Source organism: Ranitomeya variabilis, chromosome 6 (genome assembly GCF_051348905.1).
Source record: "Ranitomeya variabilis isolate aRanVar5 chromosome 6, aRanVar5.hap1, whole genome shotgun sequence".
Classification (NCBI taxonomy): Eukaryota; Metazoa; Chordata; class Amphibia; order Anura; family Dendrobatidae; genus Ranitomeya; species Ranitomeya variabilis.
The window spans coordinates 568141756-568164676 of NC_135237.1; the positions used below are offsets into that span (position 1 = coordinate 568141756).

Sequence of the window (22921 nt, forward strand, 5' to 3'; positions counted from 1 at the left end):
GTGACTGATGCTGCTTAGGGGTCCGCTGGGGTGATGTTATGGCAGCTAGATGGTATACCTTCCCACAGGTGAAGTGTATCCCCAGGGCTTCCCAGAGGTGTAGATGGTGGATGGTGGATGATGTAAGGCGCAGTGAATAACGAGGACACAAGGTTGCAGTCTCTTTACCTTTACTGAAGGCTTCCGCATCCACAGTCCAGGGCACCAGTTCACAGGGTAGGCAGAGACCGGCCGGTCTGAAGGCAAATCCAGAGTCCCCTTATCCAGGTGGAAATCAGTAGCCTTCCTCTAGCGCCTGTGTGTTGTAGTACCACCCTGCTGAGCTTCTCGATAAGGTCCTCACAACTATTGTAGATGGAATGTCTCTTTCTCTCTGTCCCCCAGATGGTATGGATAGGACAAACCCATATGACTGGTGGCCTGAGTCTTTTTACAGGGACCCTACGATGCCCCAGCCCCCACAAGTTGCCACCGTGCCTCCTGGGTATATGGTCGGGCAGCCAACGTGGAATTAACTGTCCTGCCGGTCTCTGAAGCAAGACTTGGAGACGATTGCTCCCTCGGTGTTCTGGCTACCGGATTCTGCGCCTCAGAAGGAGGCAGCCTTTTGCAGGGCAGAACTCCCTCTGGATTCCTCTCCTTGTGCTATGACTTTGTTTCTCACCCGCTACAATACAATTCTCTTTCGTGTCCTTTCTTAGGATGCTGTCGCACGTGGGGCAGGCGCAGTTCCATGGCCCTCTGTCCAGGCCTCTGACAGGATCCCACCCCTGTCAGGGACCTCTCTGTCTGCAGCTCTGTGATGTTCCTCCTTCCCCTCTGTCTGCCTGACAGGAACTGACTCGGTGAAGCCCAGCCAGCTTCTGACTCACAGGATGCTGCCTGGGTGAAGCCCAGTCAGCTTCTGAGTAACTTTCTATCCAGCCCACCAGTTTTACCTAATTGTGAGGAGTGCCCTAATAGATAGAAGCATAGCTCCCCCTGGTGGAGTGGAGTGTGAAGTGTGGTGTATGGTTTGTGATACCTGGCAAAGAGATCTCCTTTATTGTATTCAGACGTAATATCACTCCCCCTGGTGGAAGAACAATATTACTGCAACGACCAGGACTCTGGGGCGCTGCACTAACCCTTACTTCCGAGCTGCTGCCGGTGCCCCAGCTGCATTGATGACTTCCTCGTTCTCTGCCTTGTGCTTCCACTGAGCCACCACTGTCAGGTGAGGAAGCCGTCAGTTGTCCGTCTACCAGCATGCTTCTGTATTCCTGCATTTTCCGATCACGCTCCAGTGACAGAAGTAAGGATGGCACGTTGTGCTTGTAGCATGGATCCAGCAGGGTGGCCACCCAGTAATCGGCACTTGTAACAATCCGGGCAACTTGTCCGTCATTGCGCAAGCACAGCAGCATGTACTGGCTGCCCAGAGGCAACGACAAGCTGTCCTCGGTGGGAGGTGTATCATCTGGGTATAAGAAACCATATGAGGTGGGGAGCGAGAAGGCTGAAGTGACACTGCAGCACAGGCAGGCAAGCAGCAGGGTAAGAACACCAAAAGTGCGCACAAGATGGCCCGCACTTTCTGACCACATGAAGAGACGGTGCAGTAAGCGGAGTAGCAGGTGGAGGGAATGTGGTCAGAGACAGAGCTGACTTAATGGCTACGGGTCGGCCTCGGTGCTTAGTAGCAGTTGACGAAATGGCTAGGGGTTAGTCACTTTTGCACCCTGCTCCCTTTTTAGCTGTGCAGCTGTGGCAGCATGATCACCACCCCTTCGTCCAAATTGCCCGTCACTAGGGTGACCATGACTCCATGTGGGGTTTAGGACCTCATCATCCCTCATCGCATCATTGCACCTCTCCATTCTGTCTGTAACTCTGCTGCCCAACTAATCCTCTTCTGTCCTCACTACTCCTCCGCTTCTCCCCTCTTGCAAATCCCTTCATTGCCTGCCAATTCCACAACATATCCACCTCAAGCTACTAACACTGACCTACAAAGCCATCCATAATCTGTCTCCCCCATATGTCTCTGAACTAATCTCCCAATATCTCCCACCACGTAATCTCTGATCCTCCCAAGACCTCCTTCTCTCCTCCACAATCGTACGTTCCTCATCCAATCGCCCACAAGACTTCTCCAGAGTATCCCCCATCCTGTAGAATTTTGTGCCCCAACACGTCCGATTATTATTATTAGGAACCCATCTCTTCAGAACAGCTTACAGCCAATGGCTCCGCTGCCACCTCACCACCACCAGAGCTACCCCCAAACCTACTGTCTACTTCACCATTATCCTGTAAAATGTAAGGCTGCAAGGGCCGGGTCCTCTCCTCTGTACCCAGGGCCCAATGGCCGGGTCCTCTCCCCTCTGTACCTAGGGCCCAATGGCCGGGTCCTCTCCCCTCTGTACCCAGGGCCCAATTGGCAGGGTCCTCTTCCCTCTATACCCAGGGCCCAATTACCAGGGTCTTCTCCCCTCTGTACCCAGGGCCCAATGGCAGTCCTCTCCTCATGCTTCCATGTTCCCTCCATCTCCCTCTCCCCCTTGATCTTATGATATTTGGGGTTCATTGCTCTCACTGCTTCCATGTTCCCGCCATCTGCTTCTCCGTCCATCTCTGTTGTATCGTGTCCCCCACATGTTGTGGTCTTTGTACTTCGCCTCCCGTTATGTCACACAATTTGCCCAGATATGATTCCCCAGCAGCTACAGACGACAACAGGAAACGATGTGGATATAAGTGTGGCTCTGAGCTCATCCCCCGCCTGAGCCTCTGCTCCACCCTGCGATGCTCAAAGCCGGCAGAGGGGATAATGGCTGAGAGCTGCAGACCTTGTACTTCAGACCTAGGGAAGTATTAGATGATGAGATGCTGGCGTGTGTAAGTGCCGCCGCGAATCCAGGAGTCTTTCACGCTGTTCATTCTCGTCAGTCAGGGAGTGAAATCTCTGTCATCAACGACGGAAAAAGAAGGATTCGTCTTCTCAGCGCCTCTCAGCATTCGCCAAGTCTCTACACAGTTTTACTATGTGCCCGCTCATGCATCCATGCTCTGCTAGTGCCATCACTCAGCCTGAAGACACCCTAAATACAGACCCAAGACCTGACCTCCTAAATAAATACCCCAGACCTGACCACCTAAATACAGACCCAAGACCTGACCCCCTAAATAAATACCTCAGACCTGACCCCTAAATAAATACCCCAGACCTGTCCCCCTAAATAAATACCTCAGACCTGATCCCCTAAATACAGACCCCAGACTTGACCCCCTAAATACAGACCCAAGACCTGACCCCCTAATAAATACCCAAGACCTGACCCCTAAATACAGACCCAAGACCTGACCCCCTAAATAAATACCCCTAGACCTGACCCCTAAATATAGACTCAACAACCGACCACCTAGACCACCTAAATACAGACCCCAGATCTGACCCCCTAAATATAGACTCAACAACTGACCACCTAAATACAGACCCCAGATCTGACCCCCTAAATACAGACCCAACACCTGACCACCTAAATACAGACCCCAGATTTGACCCTCTAAATACAGACCCAAGACCTGACCCCCTAAATACAGACCCCACACCTGACCCCCTAAATACAGACCCCAGACCTGACCCCCTAAATTCAGACCCCAGATCTGACACCTAAATACAGACCCAAGACCTGACCCCCTAAACAAAGACCCAAGACCTGACCCCCTGAATACAGACTCAAGACCTGACCTCCTAAATATGGACCCAAGACCTGAACCCTTAAGACCCAAGACCTGATCCCCTATATACACACCCCAGACCTGACCCCCTAAATATAGACCCAATACCTGACCCCCTAAATACACACCCCAGACCTGACCCCCTAAATACAGACCCCAGACCTGACCCCCTAAATACAGACCCAAGACCTGACCTCCTAAATATAGACACAAGACCTGGCCACCTTAATGCAGACCCCAGACCTGATCCCCTAAATAAAGACCCCAGATCTGAATCCTTAACTACAGACCCCAGACCTGACCCCTAAATACAGACCCCAGACCTGACCTCTAGGTACAGACCCAAGACCTGACCACCTTAATACAGACCCCAGACCAGACCCTTTAAATACAGACGCAAGACCTAACTCCCTAAGTACTCCAGATCTGACCCCTTAATTACAGGTGTGAAGGAGAGAAGGCTAATGAAATCTATTATTACTCATGACTCACCTCTTCCGACAAGCCTACAGCCTGCAGTGATCCTGAACCTACTGAACCGCCGCACAACCAGCTCTGCCCTCTCCTAGTGTATCCTCACCCATCCCCTGCAGATTGTGAGCCCTCGCGGGCAGGGTCCTCCCTCCTTATGTACCCGTGTGCCTTGTTTTTTTTTTTGCTCATGTCTAATGTATTTGTCTATATTTGCCCCGTATTTCACATGTAAAGCGCCATGGAATAAATGGCGCTATAAAAATGAATAATAATAATAATAATAAAAAATTATTAAACCTCATATAAGTCAGTTCAGATATCGTGTAGCAAGATGGTGATTGTGTCCTTGAAACTGTCCTGGAAGGAATCTTTGGAATGCAGGAGTGAAGGCACTGGAATGCACCAAGACACCATATTTGCAAATGAAGTTGGAATGGACCAATTATAAAGTGACTAGATGTTCAGAAGTTGTGCGACCCCCCTATTTCCTGTCTGTAGCATGTTCCTTTGTCCTGAAAATAAAGTTCAGTGGTGTGCCATCTTTGGCTGAGAGAGGAGCGTGTATCTGTCTCTGTTCACCTGATACATTCTATGGCCTCTAAGCGCGCACTCAGCTTATATGTGATCAGGTACAAGCAATCATATAGATCTCACTTTAAGGGATCACCCCGTCACAGGGACCTGACCCCCTAAATAAAGACCCAAAACCTTACCCCATAAATACAAACCCCAGATCTGACCACCTAAATACAGACCCCAGACCTTCTCCCCGGATGATGTCTCTGTCTCATCTCCCCAGATGACATCCCATCTCCCTGGACAATGTCTCTGTCTCTTCTCCCTGGATAATGTCTCTGTCTCTGCTCCCCGGATGATGTCTCTGTCTCTTTTTCTCGGATGATGTCTCTGTCTCTTCTCCCCGGATGATGTCTCTGTCTCTTTTTCTCAGATGATGTCTCTGTCTCATCTCCCCAGATGACATCCCGGCTCCCTGGACAATGTCTCTGTCTCTTCTCCCTGGACAATGTCTCTGTCTCTGCTCCCCGGATGATGTCTCTCTCTCTTTTTCCTGGATGATGTCTCTGTCTCTTTTTCCCGGATGATGTCTCTGTCTCTTCTTCCCGGATAATGTCCCTGTCTATTCTCCTCAGACAATGTTTCTGTCTCTTCTCCCCAGATGACGTTTCTGTCTCTTCTCCCCGGACAATGTTTCTGTCTCTTCTCCCCGGATAACGTTTCTGTCTCTTCTCCCCAGATGACGACTCTGTCTCTTCTTCACGGATGGAGATAAAGTTAGCGTGCACTCGGTCAGGATTGCGCGGTGTCGGTGTAATGGATCAAATGATCCCAATACTAGTAAATATAACTTCACCACACACTCTAATGATACCGTGTTGGTAAATTATAAGTATTTATTAGTAAAGAATATATTGGGGAGCAAAACAGAAATATAAAGTAGAAGTGATACAGACAGACGTTTCTACCAGAGCCTTCATCATTTCATCGCTTTTTCAAAGTCAATATTAGAATGCAGAGTATGAAATAGAAATCCGGCAGAGCCCTGAACCGGCTATTGCTGTAACGCTGCTTGTGTGTTATAGGTGGGTGATAGCCCAGTGGTTTTTAGGTGTCTGGTTCTATAGCAGCGCTCCCGCGCCTTGCTGTGACAGCGGATTATATATATACGCCGCTGTCATACGCCGCTGTCACAGCAAGGCGGGGGAGCGCTGCTATAGAAAAGGCCGGAGCGAGCCGTACCCCTCCCCCACGGCATAGGCGAAGGCCTGCATGACAATTGGTGGGAGAGGGGTAGTTAATTATGCTAATTAAGAGGGGGGGAAGGGTTCTAGCTGGAGGGTATATGTGGGGAGTTGGGGGAGGGATCTGGCACTTCCCGCTCTTTAGGATCATGAGCAGACATACCTGTCATGTCTGGCGTTGACACGATCCTTGAGGGCCTCAGGGCGGCGGCAGCTTTACACCCCCCCGGATGGTTGCAAGTGCAGGTGGCCCACATCATGTCTGCCGGTGCAGGGCCGTCCGGCGCTGCAGCGCCGCTGGAGCGGCGGTCTCGGAGGACGCGGCCCCCCGAGCGCCTGTCACCGGACTCCGGTCCTCGAGCCCCCCACAGGCGCAGGAGCCCCTCCCGGGACCCTCCAGGCCGGGCACCGGTAAGATCAGCGGCTGTGCGGCCCTGGCCTGGGAGGAATCCAACTGCCAGACGGGGCTCAGAGGCGGTCGCGAGGCCTACACCTCGCAGCGCAGCGGGGGCGGAGCCTCGGTGAGCCGGGCAGCGCCTGGAGCCTGTTGGAGCGGGAGGCCGCAGCGGTGAGGCTCCTGCCGCGCGGCCTGCCTCGGCCGCATCTGTGAGCGCGGGAACTACGGCGGGCGATGTCGGGGCGGGCGGCCCGATGCTGGATGGCGCCGGGCCGGCCCTACCTTCAGCGGCAGGGAGCTCTCCTGCATCAGGTCGGCAGGACAGTGCGATGGCATCGGCGGCTGGCGCTGGGGCAGATGTTAGTTGGTGCGCTGCAGGCCCATCCACGCAGGCACCGGTCTCCTCGGGGATACAGAGTCCGGGCCCCCTACTTTCCGTGCCTGTAACGGTACAGGGCACGCAGGCCAACTTCCTGGGGCTTCGTCATCGGCTGGTTCCGGGCAGGTCTGTCGGGGACGCTGCGAGTCAGGGACGTCTGGATGCCAGCACTTCGGCTGGGGGGACCACAGATCCCTTGCAGCCTGGTGACTATATGTCCGTGTCAGGTCTTTGTACACCAAATTTGTCATCACCTGCTTTCATGGGTAGTCAGGGGGTTGGTAGTGTTGAGAGGGTGGCGGGTGATGCGGGTTCAGCGGGGGTCCGTGAGCCTTTAGGTAATGTGCAGGATTTGTTATCCAGGCTGGAGCAGGGTATGTCCGCTCAGAGACATTTAGGGGCTTGGTTGAGCCCGTAGCTGGGGCCTATTGGGTCAGTGGTGGCGCCAGTGGTGGCACCTGCACCAATATCGGTCTCGGTGCAGACGGAGAAAGAGTGTAGGGTGCACTTGGACGATAGGGCTCATGGCGAGGTTTATGTGTGTTTTGAGGGCCCTTTAGGGGCGCATCTTAGAAAGGAAGTTAAGGAAAAGATTGCGAAGGACGAATATGTTGAAATTTTTTCGTTACTCCCGTTGGAGAAATTCAATCTGGATAAGAAGAAGAAGGAGGAGGGTAAAAAAGAGGATGAGGAAAAGCGGCGGTGGCGCTTGATTCCTCAGACGTTTACTAACTGGCTGCAGGCTTTTGCCATTTTGGCCAGTGTAATTGGAGAAAAGGCACCCGAGAATTGCTCGGGTTTGTTTTGTTACATGGATTCCATTAGTGAGGCTCACAGGGTTTATGGTGGTCAGGTGTGGCTCAGGTATGACGAGCAGTTCAGGCAGAGGAAAGCGGTTCGGCCGGCCATTAGATGGGATCAGAAAGACATTGGTCTATGGTTGCGGGTGATGGCGCAGTACAAGTTCAGCCATCCCTTTCACGGAGGGGCCGGGGGTTCCGGCCAGGGTTTTCAGTCCGGTACCGCAGGGTCCGCTAGTTCCACTGGTCAAGCAGGGGGACAAAAATTGGGTGTCTGTTGGCAGTTTAACGAAGGTCAGTGTAGATTCGGAGTCAACTGCAAGTTTAAGCACTTGTGTTCCCATTGTAGCGGCTCCACACATGGGGCGGCAAAATGCTTTAAAAAGGGTAGAGCGAAGCAGGGAAGCGGTAATACCCAAGGGGGTGACACCGGTGAAGTGGGAAAAAATGGTCCCTTATCTAAGTAGATATCCAGATAGGGATAAAGCGGCGTTGCTGTTGTCTGGTTTTCAAGAGGGTTTTGTAATCCCGGCCCCTTCGTTTGCTGTTACTTGTGTTAGGAAGAATTTGCGGTCGGCTTTGTTACACGCCGACGTGGTTTCCGAAAAGTTGCGGAAGGAGGTTGCGTTGGGTCGTATGGCGGGCCCATTTGAGTCACCGCCTTTTGAGGATTTGGTGGTTTCACATTTGGGGGTTGTGCCTAAGAAAGAGGAAGGGAAATTTCGTTTGATTCAGCATCTGTCTTATCCTAGAGGTATGTCGGTTAACGACGGGATTGACCCTGGGCTCTGCTCGGTGGTTTATGCGTCTTTTGACACAGCGGTGGAATGGGTTCAAAAATCCGGAAAAGGGGCTCTACTAGCTAAGACAGATATAGAATCGGCTTTTCGTTTGTTGCCAGTTCATCCAGATAGCGTTCGGCTGCTGGGTTGTTTTTGGGAGGATCATTTCTTTGTTGATAGGTGTTTGCCCATGGGGTGTTCGCTATCTTGCGCGTTTAGTTCCTTTTTGGAGCGGGTGGTTCGAGAGGTTTCGGGTTGCGATTCTGTCATTCATTATCTGGATGACTTTTTGTGCGTCGGCCCGGCTGGGTCTGACCGTTGTAAAACGATTCTGAGAGCAATTGAATTGGTGGCGCATCGTTTTGGAGTCCCTTTGGCTCCGGGCAAAACGGAGGGCCCGAGCACGTGTTTATGTTTTCTCGGTATCGTAATTGATACCATCCAGTGGGAGTTTAGGTTGCCCATCAAGAAAGTGGTTAGTTTGCGTGAGGAGGTGCTGCGGGCTTGTCGTTTGAGGAAGTTGTCATTAAGGGAGTTGCAATCGCTCCTTGGAAAACTAAATTTTGCTTGTCGAGTTATGCCCATGGGCAGAGTTTTTTCTAGGAGATTGGCCATGGCTACGGCAGGAGTTCGTGCTTCTCATCATTTTGTACGGTTGTCAGCGGACCATAAAGAGGATTTGGCGATGTGGAGTAGGTTCTTACAGAGTTATAATGGCCGGTCGTTGTTCCTTGAGGGAGTGGTTGATAACGAGTCGTTGGATTTGTTTACGGACGCAGCCGGGGGGTCAGGTTTCGGTGTGTACTTTCGAGGGCAATGGTGCGCAGCAACGTGGCCGCCATCTTGGATTTCTTCTGGCATGGTTCGGAATATCGCACTCTTGGAAATTTTTCCTATTTTGGTGGCGGTGCATTTGTGGCAGCAGGTTTTTCGGAACAGGCGGGTTCGCTTTTACTGCGACAACATGGGGGTGGTTTGCGTGATAAACAATCTTTCGGCTTCGTTGCCCCCGGTTGTGCGGGTGCTGAGACAGCTGGTCTTATCGTGTTTGAAATTGAACGCGCAAGTAACTGCGACGCATGTTCCTGGTGCTCATAATTCCATTGCCGACTCTCTCTCTCGTTCACAGTTCGATCGTTTTCGGTTACTGGCTCCGGATGCAGAGGTCGTTGGGTTGGAATGCCCTGCAGAACTTCGGCTTGTGGTGTCCGAGAAGCAGAGGCGTTGATCAAGTCGTCGTTGGCTCCCAGAACGTGGGAGGCTTACCAGGCTACTTGGCTGGATTGGGTGGAATTGTTGCGGGCTGCTGGGTGTGGGTCGAGCGAGCAGGAACAGGCTGGGGTGTTGTTGTCTTGGTTGAGTCGGGGAGCGTCAGCAGGTTGGTCTCCCGCCAAAGTGTCACGTGTCATGTCAGCCTTGGCTTTCGGCTTTAAATTGCGTGGTTAGACGGATTTAACTAAGATTTTTCTGGTGAAGCAAGCGGTAAAGGGTTTTCGGCGGCGGCCGCGGCGCATGGATGCTAGACGTCCTGTGTCTTTCAGCTTGTTGGAAAGGTTGGGCGGGGTCTTGCCTTCGGTGTGTGTGTCGGTTTTTGAATTGTGTTTATTTCGTTTAGCTTTCTCTTTAGCCTTTTTTGGGGCATTGCAGGTTGGTGAGTTGGTTTCACCTAGCAAAAAAGTTATTTGGGGTTTGTTGGCTCGCGACGTGTTTTTATCGGCGGGCAGGGTTGAGTTGTGGTTGCGGCGTTCAAAGTCTGATCAAGAAGGTAGGGGTAGCAGGATCGTGTTAGGTTCGGTTCTGGGGTCAGTTATGTGTCCAGTTACCTGTTTGGCAAATTTTTGGGAGTTCCGGCCTACTCGGGATCGGTCGTCGCTATGCCATATGGATGGTTCCTTGTTGTCCCGGTATCAATTTACAGTGATCTTCAAAAAGGCAATTGGGCTGCTGGGTCTGGACGAGGCTTGTTTCGCTCCCCACTCTTTCAGGATTGGGGCAGCGACGGAAGCAGCGTTGGGGGGACTGGGGGTTCCGGCAATTCAGCGCATTGGTAGGTGGCGGTCAGATAGATATCGGAGCTACGTGCGCCCGTAAAGTGGGGGGGGGCTGGTGGTGTTGTTTTGGCAGGTGGGGGGCTGTAAGGCCGCTGTTTCGGTTGTGTTGATTTTGGGTTTCTGCTTTGTGTTTTTTCAGGTCCCCTGCCTTTGTTGGTGTGGATTTTTGGCCATTCATATGTCCATTGGGGAGCACAGCGTGCCAACTTGCGGAATGAGGGGAGACAATTGGGTTTTGATCACGAGGTGGTGGTAATTCGTTGGTTGGGTTTTAGGGGGATGGTATGGCATAGAGTTTTAAAAGAGTTTAACAACAGTGTCCAGTTGGACAGGGTTCCTAATATTTTAGTTTTGCATGTCGGGGGTAATGACTTGGGGGCCCGACCCTTTAGGGACTTGATAAAAGACATCAAGCAGGATTGTCTGTGTTTATGGGTCCTGTACCCCGGTTTGACCATTGTTTGGTCAGAAATCGTGCCGCGAAAATGATGGAGGAACATGAGGTCATTGGTTAAGTTGAATAAAGCCCGGATAAAGGTGAATCGGGCGGTGTCCGGTTTTGTGGCCAGGAATGGAGGTGTTGCGTTGCGACATTTTGAGCTGGAAAAAAGGGAAGGGGCCTTTTGGTTGGCCGATGGAGTTCATTTGAACGCGGTGGGAATGGACTTTTGGGCCCTTGGTATTCAGGAGGGCATTGAGCGGGCCATATTTTTTCGGTGTGGTGGGGTCTCGGGCCTTTGAGGTGTTCAAAGGGCCTTTCGTTGTGGCGGCTGGGGGGAGTCCTGGGAGTTGGTGAAAATTGGTTTTGGGGATCCATTTTGGCATATAGCTCCTCTGTTTTTGGTGTTAATATCTTTTGAATCTGGTGAATGGTGGTTGGGGAGTTCCAGCAGGGGTGGTCGGATCTCCTGGAATTTTTACCGTGAACAGTGAACCCTCTTTTGGGTTTTTGGTGCTCCCGAGCCAGGGTTTTGAACGGCTGGGAGTAAATTTGGTGTTATGTACGTTCACTGTATGGGTTGTCAATCACCAGATTCTTGGGGCTCCAAGGACTCTTCTAGCCTTTAAAATGTTATTGTTTTGTTATTAATGTATTTATTGTTATATGTTTAATAAAAAGGCTACTGTGGCCTATATCATTCCAAAGAACTAAACCTGGTTGAATTTTTATTGGGTATAGGGGTGATAGTTGGTGGGTTACGGGTATAGAAAAATGAAGGGGTGGGTGTGGTTTTACAGCCAAAACTACACCTTCGACAATACCAGGGTCAAGAACCAGACACCTAAAAACCACTGGGCTATCACCCACCTATAACACACGAGCAGCGTTACAGCAATAGCCGTTTCAGGGCTCTGCCGGATTTCTATTTCATACTCTGCATTCTAATATTGACTTTGAAAAAGCGATGAAATGATGAAGGCTCTGGTAGAGCCGAAACGTCTGTCTATATCGCTTCTACTTTATACTTTATATTTCTGTTTTGCTCCCCAATATATTCTTTACTAATAAATACTTATAATGTATCAACACGGTATCATTAGAGTGTGCGGTGAAGTTATATTTACTCTTCTTCACAGATCTGAGATGACATCTCTGTCTCTTCTTCCCCAATAACGTCTCTGTCTCTTCTCCCCGCACAATGTCTCTGTCTCTGCTCCCCAGATGATGTCTCTGTCTCTTCTTCACGGATGACATCTGTCTCTTCATCCCCAATAACGTCTCTGTCTATTCTCCTCAGACAATGTCTCTGTCTCTTCTCCCCAGATGACGTCTCTGTCTCTTCTCCTCAGACAATGTCTCTGTCTCTTCTCCCCAGATGACGCCTCTGTCTCTTCTCCCTGGACAATGTCTCTGTCTCTTCTTCCCCAATAACGTCTCTGTCTCTTCTCCCTGGACAATGTCTCTGTCTCTTCTCCCCGGTGTCAGGCAGCGCTGCACTGTACATCATGTCTCCGCGTCTCTCTTCATACAGGACATAAACCACCCAGCGAGGCCCTAAACACTCGCAGCGGGATTTTCTCCTCTTCCGCTTTCGTGGGCATTGATTTCAGATAAATATCCGTCCCCGGAGGCCGCGCCGACTCGATTCCCTTAATTGTGGCCCTATTGACATGTCATTTTTAGCTGTTTAGTCTGTCAGCAGACATCGCTCACACAGACAAATTTCTTTTGCCCAAGGAAAGAGCAGAAAGAACCAGAAGACGAGAAGTGGTGGCATATTTCACACATGGCAAGAAATTAATTGCGTCCTCCTAGTTTCCCCGCTCTGAGCGAAGCAAATATTTCTCTTCACAGCACTGAGTCCGGTCCGGCGCCCGACACACCTGCAGGACCACAACTCTCATCATCTTCTCATAGAGCTTGATGCTCATAGTTTACACTTCTGCAATGATGGCTACTTTTCTCGGCTAAAAAAAATCATGCACAAAAGAAAAACTCATTCTCCTCCATCCAGCTGTCTGTGTGTCTGATGTCAGATGCAACGTATCGTGCATGACGAGAGAGGAAGAAAGAGGGATCACAACACTAAACATACATCCAATAACTTTTATTGGGAGATACATGATAAGATCCTGTCTGCAGCCACCACTAGGGGGAGCTCCCTGTATACAGAGATACATGATAAGATCCTGTCTGCAGCCACCACTAGGGGGAGCTCCCTGTATGCAGAGATACATGATAAGATCCTGTCTGCAGCCACCACTAGGGGGAGCTCCCTGTATACAGAGATACATGATAAGATCCTGTCTGCAGCCACCACTAGGGGGAGCTCCCTGTATACAGAGATACATGATAAGATCCTGTCTGCAGCCACCACTAGGGGGAGCTCCCTGTATACAGAGATACATGATAAGATCCTGTCTGCAGTCACCACTAGGGGGAGCTCCCTGTATACAGAGATACATGATAAGATCCTGTCTGCAGCCACCACTAGGGGGAGCTCCCTGTACACAGAGATACATGATAAGATTCTGTCTGCAGCCACCACTAGGGGGAGCTCATGTACACAGAGATACATGATAACATCCTGTCTGCAGTCACCACTAGGGGGAGCTCCCTGTATACAGAGATACATGATAAGATCCTGTCTGCAGCCACCACTAGGGGGAGCTCCCTGTATACAGAGATACATGATAAGATCCTGTCTGCAGCCACCACTAGGGGGAGCTCCCTGTATACAGAGATACATGATAAGATCCTGTCTGCAGTCACCACTAGGGGGAGCTCCATGTATACAGAGATACATGATAAGATCCTGTCTGCAGCCACCACTAGGGGGAGCTCCCTGTATACAGAGATACATAATAAGATTCTGTCTGCAGCCACCACTAGGGGGAGCTCCCTGTATACAGAGATACATGATAAGATCCTGTCTGCAGCCACCACTAGGGGGAGCTCCCTGTATACAGAGATACATGATAAGATCCTGTCTGCAGTCACCACTAGGGGGAGCTCCCTGTATACAGAGATACATGATAAGATCCTGTCTGCAGTCACCACTAGGGGGAGCTCCCTGTATACAGAGATACATGATAAGATCCTGTCTGCAGCCACCACTAGGGGGAGCTCCCTGTATACAGAGATACATGATAAGATCCTGTCTGCAGCCACCACTTGGGGGAGCTCCCTGTATACAGAGATACATGATAAGATCCTGTCTGCAGCAACCACTAGGGGGAGCTCCCTGTATACAGAGATACATAATATGATTCTGTCTGCAGCCACCACTAGGGGGAGCTCCCTGTATACAGAGATACATGATAAGATCCCGTCTGCAGCCACCACTAGGGGGAGCTCCCTGTATACAGAGATACATGATAAGATCCTGTCTGCAGCCACCACTAGGGGGAGCTCCCTGTATACAGAGATACATGATAAGAACCTGTCTGCAGTCACCACTAGGGGGAGCTCCCTGTATACAGAGATACATGATAAGATCCTGTCTGCAGTCACCACTAGGGGGAGCTCCCTGTATACAGAGATACATGATAATATCCTGTCTGCAGCCACCACTAGGGGGAGCTCCCTGTATACAGAGATACATGATAAGATCCTGTCTGCAGCCACCACTAGAGGGAGCTCCCTGTATACAGAGATACATGATAAGATCCTGTCTGCAGCCACCACTAGGGGGAGCTCCCTGTATACAGAGATACATGATAATATCCTGTCTGCAGCCACCACTAGGGGGAGCTCCCTGTATACAGAGATACATGATAAGATCCTGTCTGCAGTCACCACTAGGGGGATCTCCCTGTATACAGAGATATATGATAATATCCTGTCTGCAGCCACCACTAGGGGGAGCTCCCTGTATACAAAGATACATGATAATATCCTGTCTGCAGTCACCACTAGGGGGAGCTCCCTGTATACAGAGATACATGATAAGATCCTGTCTGCAGTCACCACTAGGGGGAGCTCCCTGTTTACGGAGATACACGATAAGATCTGTCTGCAGTGACCACTAGGGGGAGCTCCCTGTATACAGAGATCCATGATAAGATCCTGTCTGCAGTCACCACTAGGGGGAGCTTCCTGTATACAGAGATACTTGATAAGATCCTGTCTGCAGCCACCACTAGGATGAGCTCCCTGTATGCAGAGATGCATGATAAGATTCTGTTTGCAGTGACCACTAGGGTGAGCTCCCTGTATACAGAGATACATGATAAGATCCTGTCTGCAGCCACCACTAGGGGGAGCTCCCTGTATACAGAGATACATGATAAGATCCTGTCTGCAGTCACCACTAGGGGGAGCTCTCTCTATACAGAGATACATGATAAGATCCTGTCTTCAGACACCACTAGGGGGAGCTCCCTGTATACAGAGATACATGATAAGATCCTGTCTGCAGCCACCACTAGGAGGAGCTCCCTGTATACAGAGATACATGATAAGATCCTGTCTGCAGTCACCACTAGGGGGAGCTCCCTGTATACAGAGATACATGATAAGATCCTGTCTGCAGCCACCACTAGGGGGAGCTCCCTGTATACAGAGATACATGACAAGATTCTGTTTGCAGTCACCACTAGGGGGAGCTCCCTGTATACAGAGATACATGATAAGATTCTGTCTTCAGCCACCACTAGGGGGAGCTCCCTGTATAAGGAGATACATAATAAGATTATGTCTGCAGCCACCACTAGGGGGAGCTCCCTGTATACAGAGATACACGATAAGATCTGTCTGCAGTGACCACTAGGGGGAGCTTCCTGTATACAGAGATACTTGATAAGATCCTGTCTGCAGCCACCACTAGGGGGAGCTCCCTGTATACAGAGATGCATGATAAGATTCTGTTTGCAGTGACTACTAGGGGGAGCTCCCTGTATACAGAAATACATGATAAGATCCTGTCTTCAGCCACCACTAGGGGGAGCTCCCTGTATACAGAGATACAGGACAAGATTCTGTTTGCAGTCACCACTAGGGGGAGCTCCCTGTATACAGAGATGCATGATACGATTCTGTTTGCAGTGACCACTAGGGGGAGCTCCCTGTATACAGAAATACATGATAAGATCCTGTCTTCAGCCACCACTAGGGGGAGCTCCCTGTATACAGAGATACATGACAAGATTCTGTTTGCAGTCACCACTAGGGGGAGCTCCCTGTATACAGAGATACATGATAAGATTATGTCTGCAGCCACCACTAGGGGGAGCTCCCTGTATACAGAGATACATGATAAGATCCTGTCTGCAGCCACCACTAGGGGGAGCTCCCTGTATACAGAGATACATGATAAGATTCTGTCTTCAGCCACCACTAGGGGGAGCTCCCTGTATATAGAAATACATGATAAGATTCTGTCTTCAGCCACCACTAGGGGGAGCTCCCTGTATACAGAGATACATGATAAGATCCTGTATGTAGCCACCACTAGGGGGAGCTCCCTGTATACAGAGATACATGATAAGATCCTGTCTGCAGCCACCACTAGGGGGAGCTCCCTGTATACAGAGATGCATGATAAGATTCTGTTTGCAGTGACTACTAGGGGGAGCTCCCTGTATACAGAAATACATGATAAGATCCTGTCTTCAGCCACCACTAGGGGGAGCTCCCTGTATACAGAGATACATGATAAGATTCTGTCTTCAGCTACCACTAGGGGGAGCTCCCTGTATACAGAGATACATGATAAGATTATGTCTGCAGCCACCACTAGGGGGAGCTCCCTGTATACAGAGATACATGATGAGATCCTGTCTGCAGCCACCACTAGGGGGAGCTCCCTGTATACAGAAATACATGATAAGATCCTGTCTTCAGCCACCACTAGGGGGAGCTCCCTGTATACAGAGATACATGATAAGATTCTGTCTTCAGCTACCACTAGGGGGAGCTCCCTGTATACAGAGATACATGACAAGATTCTGTTTGCAGTCACCACTAGGGGGAGCTCCCTGTATACAGAGATACATGATAAGATTATGTCTGCAGCCACCACTAGGGGGAGCTCCCTGTATACAGAGATACACGATAAGATCTGTCTGCAGTGACCACTAGGGGGAGCTCCCTGTATACAGAGATACATGATAAGATCCTGTCTGCAGCCACCACTAGGGGGAGCTCCCTGTATACAGAGATACATGATAAGATTCTGTCTTCAGCCACCACTAGGGGGAGCTCCCTGTATATAGAAATACATGATAAGATTCTGTCTTCAGCCACCACTAGGGGGAGCTCCCTGTATACAGAGATACATGATAAGATCCTGTATGTAGCCACCACTAGGGGGAGCTCCCTGTATAGAGAGATATATGATAAGATCCTGTCTGTAGCCACCACTAGGGGGAGCTCCCTGTGTACAGAGATACATGATAAGATCCTGTCTGTAGCCACCACTAGGGGGATCTCCCTGTATACAGAGATACATGATAAGATCCTGTCTGCAGCCACCACTAGGGGGAGCTCCCTGTATACAGAGGTGCATGCTAACATCCTGTCTGCAGCCACCACTCGGGGGAGCTCCCTGTATACAGAGATACATGACAAGATTCCGTCTGTGGCAACCACTAGGGGAAGATCCCTGTATACAGAAATACTTACGTTCTTATCTCCAGCCACCACTAGGGGGAGCTCCCTGTATACAGAGATACACGATAAGATCTGTCTGCAGTGACCACTAGGGGGAGACCTCTGTATACAGAGATACATGATAAGATCTGTCTGCAGTGACCACTAGGGGGAGCTCCCTGTATACAGAGATACATGATAAGATCCTGTCTGCAGCCACCACTAGGGGGAGCTACCTGTATACAGAGATACATGATAAGATCCTGTCTGCAGCCACCACTAGGGGGAGCTCCCTGTATACAGAGATACATGATAAGATTCTGTCTTCAGCCACCACTAGGGGGAGCTCCCTGTATATAGAAATACATGATAAGATTCTGTCTTCAGCCACCACTAGGGGGAGCTCCCTGTGTACAGAGATACATGATAAGATCCTGTCTGTAGCCACCACTAGGGGGATCTCCCTGTATACAGAGATACATGATAAGATCCTGTCTGCAGCCACCACTAGGGGGAGCTCCCTGTATACAGAGGTGCATGCTAACATCCTGTCTGCAGCCACCACTCGGGGGAGCTCCCTGTATACAGAGATACATGACAAGATTCCGTCTGTGGCAACCACTAGGGGAAGATCCCTGTATACAGAAATACTTACGTTCTTATCTCCAGCCACCACTAGGGGGAGCTCCCTGTATACATAGATACACTATAAGATCTGTCTGCAGTGACCACTAGGGGGAGCTCCCTGTATACAGAGATACATGATAAGATCCTGTCTGTAGCCACCACTAGGGGGAGCTCCATGTGTACAGAGATACAGTACAGAACAAAAGTTTGCACACACCTTCTCAATTAAGATTTTTCTGTATTTTCATGACTATGAAAATTGTACATTCACACTGAAGGCATCAAAACTACGAATTATCACATGTGGAATTATATACTTAACAGAAAAGTGTGAAACAACTGAAATTATGTCTTATATTCTAGGTTCTTCAAAGTAGCCACCTTTTGCTTTGATGACTGCTTTGCACACTCTTGGCATTCTCTTGATGGGCTTCAAGAGGTAGTGACAGGGAATGGTCTTCCAACAATCTTGAAGGCGTTCCCAGAGATGCTTAGCACTTGTTGGCCCTTTTGCCTTCACTCTGCGGTCCAGCTCGCCCCAAACCATCGCGATTGGGTTCAGGTCTGGTGACTGTGGAGGCCAGGTCATCTGGCGTAGCACCCCATCACTGTCCTTCTTGGTCAAATAGCCCTTACACAGCCTGGAGGTGTGTTTGGGGTCATTGTTCTGTTGAAAAATAAATGATGGTCCAACTAAACGCAAACCGGATGGAATAACATGCCGCTGCAAGATGCTGTGGAAGCCATGCTGGTTCAGTATGCCTTCAATTTTGAATAAATCCCCAACAGTGTCATCAGCAAAGCACCCCCACACCATCACACCTCCTCCTCCATGCTTCACGGTGGGAACCAGGCATGTAGAGTCCATCAGTTCACCTTTTCTGCGTAGCACAAAGACACGGTGGTTGGAACCAAAGATCTTAAATTTGGACTCATCAGACCAAAGCACAGATTTCCACTGGTCTAATGTCCATTCCTTGTGTTCTTTAGCCCAAACAAGCCTCTTCTGCTTGTTGCCTGTCCTTAGCAGTGGTTTCCTAGCAGCTATTTTACCATGAAGGCCTGCTGCACAAAGTCTCCTCTTAACAGTTGTTCTAGAGATGAGTCTGCTGCTAGAACTCTGTGTGGCATTGACCTGGTCTCTAATCTGAGCTGCTGTTAACCTGCAATTTCTGAGGCTGGTGACACGGATAAACTTATCCTCAGAAGCAGAGGTGACTCTTGGTCTTCCTTTCCTGGGGCGGTCCTCATGTGAGCCAGTTTCTTTGTAGCGCTTGATGGTTTTTGCCACTGCACTTGGGGTCACTTTCAAAGTGTTCCCAATTTTTCGGACTGACTGACCTTCATTTCTTAAACTAATGATGGCCACTCGTTTTTCTTTACTTAGCTGCTTTTTTCTTGCCATAATACAAATTCTAACAGTCTATTCAGTAGGACTATCAGCTGTGTATCCACCAGACTTCTGCACAACACAACTGATGGTCCCAACCCCATTTATAAGGCAAGAAATCCCACTTATTAAACCTGACAGGGCGCACCTGTGAAGTGAAAACCATTTCCGGTGACGACCTCTTGAAGCTCATCAAGAGAATGCCAAGAGTGTGCAAAGCAGTCATCAAAGCAAAAGGTGGCTATTTTCATAGTCATGAAAAATCTTAAAATGAGAAGGTGTGTCCAAACTTTGGTGTGTACTGTACATGATAAGATTCTGTCTGCAGTCACCACTAGGGGGAGCACCCTGTCAGGGCCGGCTCCAGGTTTTTGAGGGCCCTGGGCGAAAGGGTGTCAGTGGGCCCTCCCCTTTAACACATACCACGATTCATGATGCACAGATACAGCAGAGAAATATAGGTATAGTGCAATGCCAGATTTCACTTCTTACACTACATGAGTGGGGCTTCATAGCCGGCGCTCCTCTGCTGGTTTGTGATGACGTGCTGCACAGACTCATGGCCAAAGCCGCTAATTACAAGCTATGCCTGACCCCTGTGGCATGTTGTTATGCTGCAATCACCAGTGAGATTGTGTTTTTTTGTGTTTCTTTTTTATATGCCTGCAAAATCCCTTTAAGTTTTAATACTATGAACCCTTTAAAAAAAATTGCGTTCATGTCAGTTCCTTAAAATAAGAAAGCTACTGTCACCAGCTACCATCCAGATGTCAATACCATGCACAGGAGTATTTAAAGGGCCTTTATTTGTGTCTACAGATAGTAAAGGGAGGATTTCAGGCAATAAATCTGCATTATGGGATTGTTAGTTAAGCAATTACCTAACTTCAAACTAGAGTTTCTTGTATAATTACACAGAGCTATAGGGGCGAAACTACTGCAACCTATGTGCATAGCAACTGTGATAGCGCGACACTCCCAGCCAGGCACCGCCACAGAGCTGGATGCAGTACACGCTTTTTGCAGGGGGCCATATCGCAGGTGTGCAGGGGGGCCATATCGCAGGTGTGCAGGGGGCCATATCGCAGGTGTGCAGGGGGCCATATCGCAGGTGTGCAGGGGGGCCATATCGCAGGTGTGCAGGGGGGCCATATCGCAGGTGTGCAGGGGGGCCATACCGCAGGTGTGCAGGGGGGCCATATCGCAGGTGTGCAGGGGGGCCATATCGCAGGTGTGCAGGGGGGCCATATCGCAGGTGTGCAGGGGGGCCATATCGCAGGTGTGCAGGGGGGCCATATCGCAGGTGTGCAGGGGGGCCATACCGCAGGTGTGCAGGGGGGCCATATCGCAGGTGTGCAGGGGGGCCATATCGCAGGTGTACAGGGGGGCCATATCGCAGGTGTGCAGGGGGGCCATATCGCAGGTGTGCAGGGGGGCCATACCGCAGGTGTGCAGGGGGGCCATATCGCAGGTGTGCAGGGGGGCCATATCGCAGGTGTGCAGGGGGGCCATATCGCAGGTGTGCAGGGGGGCCATATCGCAGGTGTGCAGGGGGGCCATATCGCAGGTGTACAGGGGGGCCATATCGCAGGTGTGCAGGGGGGCCATATCGCAGGTGTGCAGGGGGGCCATACCGCAGGTGTGCAGGGGGGCCATATCGCAGGTGTGCAGGGGGGCCATATCGCAGGTGTGCAGGGGGGCCATATCGCAGGTGTGCAGGGGGGCCATATCGCAGGTGTGCAGGGGGCCATATCGCAGGTGTGCAGGGGGGCCATATCGCAGGTGTGCAGGGGGGCCATATCGCAGGTGTGCAGGGGGCCATATCGCAGGTGTGCAGGGGGCATATAACAGGTGTGCAGGGGGCCATATAGCAGCATCACATGGCACAATATCCCACAGGTCAGTGACTGCAATGTGCCCACTAGTGACATGGCAGCAGCCTTCACTGGTGGCTCCTGGGATGCAGGTTTTATGGAGAATGAACGCTCAGCACTGAGCTCATAGAAGCTTAGCTGGTACCTACCCGGCCTCTCCTCCTCTCACTGGCAAACTTTGTGGCCGGCTCCTGGCAGGTCGGCTGGTGTGCAGGCAGTGCCGGCGGGCAGACACTCTGCTCCCGAGTGTGGCTCTCTGCACGTTTCCAACCGCTTCATTGCAGTGGAGAGACGGGGGGGCCCACTCACGCTGCCTGGGATACAGCGTTCTCAGACTACGCGGTGACCATCCGCCGGACTGTGTGATGTCACGTGGAGGAGAGCGCTGAGGCTGGAGAAACCAGGAAATGGGCAGGAGGATCATGAACAGTGCCTGAGGGCAGACACTCCGCTCCCGAGTGCGGCTCTCTGCACGTTTCCAACCGTCTTCATGATCCTCCTGCCCTTTTCCCGGTGTCTCCAGCTTCAGCGCTCTCCTCCTCCACCTGACATCACACAGTCCGGCGGACAGTCACCAAGTAGTCTGCGCACGCTGTATCCCAGACAGCGTGAGTGGGCCCCCCCGTCTCGCCAGGGTCCCGGCACTTGCCCGGGTGCGCTGGGTGCTGATGCCGGCCCTGCACCCTGTATTGAGATATGCATCGCCCCAGGGTCCTGGTCGTTGCAGTAATATCGTTCTCCTCTAGGGGGGAGTGATGTTACGTTTGTAGGCAATTTTTGCACTCCAGGCCACCAGGGGGAGCTGTGCTCCTATTTATTAGGGCACTCTTCACACTTAGGTAAAACTGGTGGCCTGGACAGGAAGTTAGTTAGTTACTGGCTGAGCCTTGCTCAGGTAGTTGGTCCCTGACTGGGGTGGGATGCTGTCAGGGGCTGAGACAGAAGGACACGGAGCTGCGCCTGCCCTGAGTGTGGCAGCTTCCAGAAAGAGACATTGAAAGAGAACTGTATTGTAGAGGGGGTGAAGAAGTCGTAGCAAAGGAGTGGATATCTGAGGAGTTCTGCCCTGCACAGGCTGCCTCCTTCGGAGGCACAAGATCCCGGTAGCCGGAACACTGAGGGAGCAACAGTCCTTTATGCCTTGCTCCAGAGACCGGCAGGATAGCTAATTTCACGTTACCTGCCCGCCCTATACCCAGGAGGCAAGGTGGCACCCACGAGAGGCCGGGGCATGATAGAGTCCCTGTAAAAAGCCTCTAGCCACCGGTCATACGGGTTTGTCCTATCCTATCTGGGAGACAGAGAGAGAGATAGACATTACATCTGTAACATCTTCAACAGTATTGAGGACCTTATGAGAAGCTTAGCAGTAAGGTACTACAACACACGGCGCTAGAGGAAGGCTACTGATTTCTACCTAGCCAAGGGGACTCTGGATTTGCCTCCAAACCGGCCAGATTCTGCCTGCCCTGCGGTCTGTGCTCTGGACTGTGGATGCTGAAACCTTCAGTAAAAAGGTAAAGAATCTGCAACCTTGTGTCCTCGTTCTTCACTGCGCTTCACACCATCCACCATCTACACACTGGGAATCCCTGGGGACATACTTCACCTGTGGGAAGGTATACCATCTA

The 22921-nt window shown here is 50.8% G+C and overlaps 1 long non-coding RNA gene across 1 annotated transcript in view; it reads left to right on the forward strand.

Moving 5' to 3' along the window:
* LOC143781662 (uncharacterized) overlaps window positions 1-22921 on the forward strand; it is a 121832-nt gene that overhangs the window by 77314 nt on the left and 21597 nt on the right. The gene's annotated exons all lie outside the window — the stretch shown is intronic.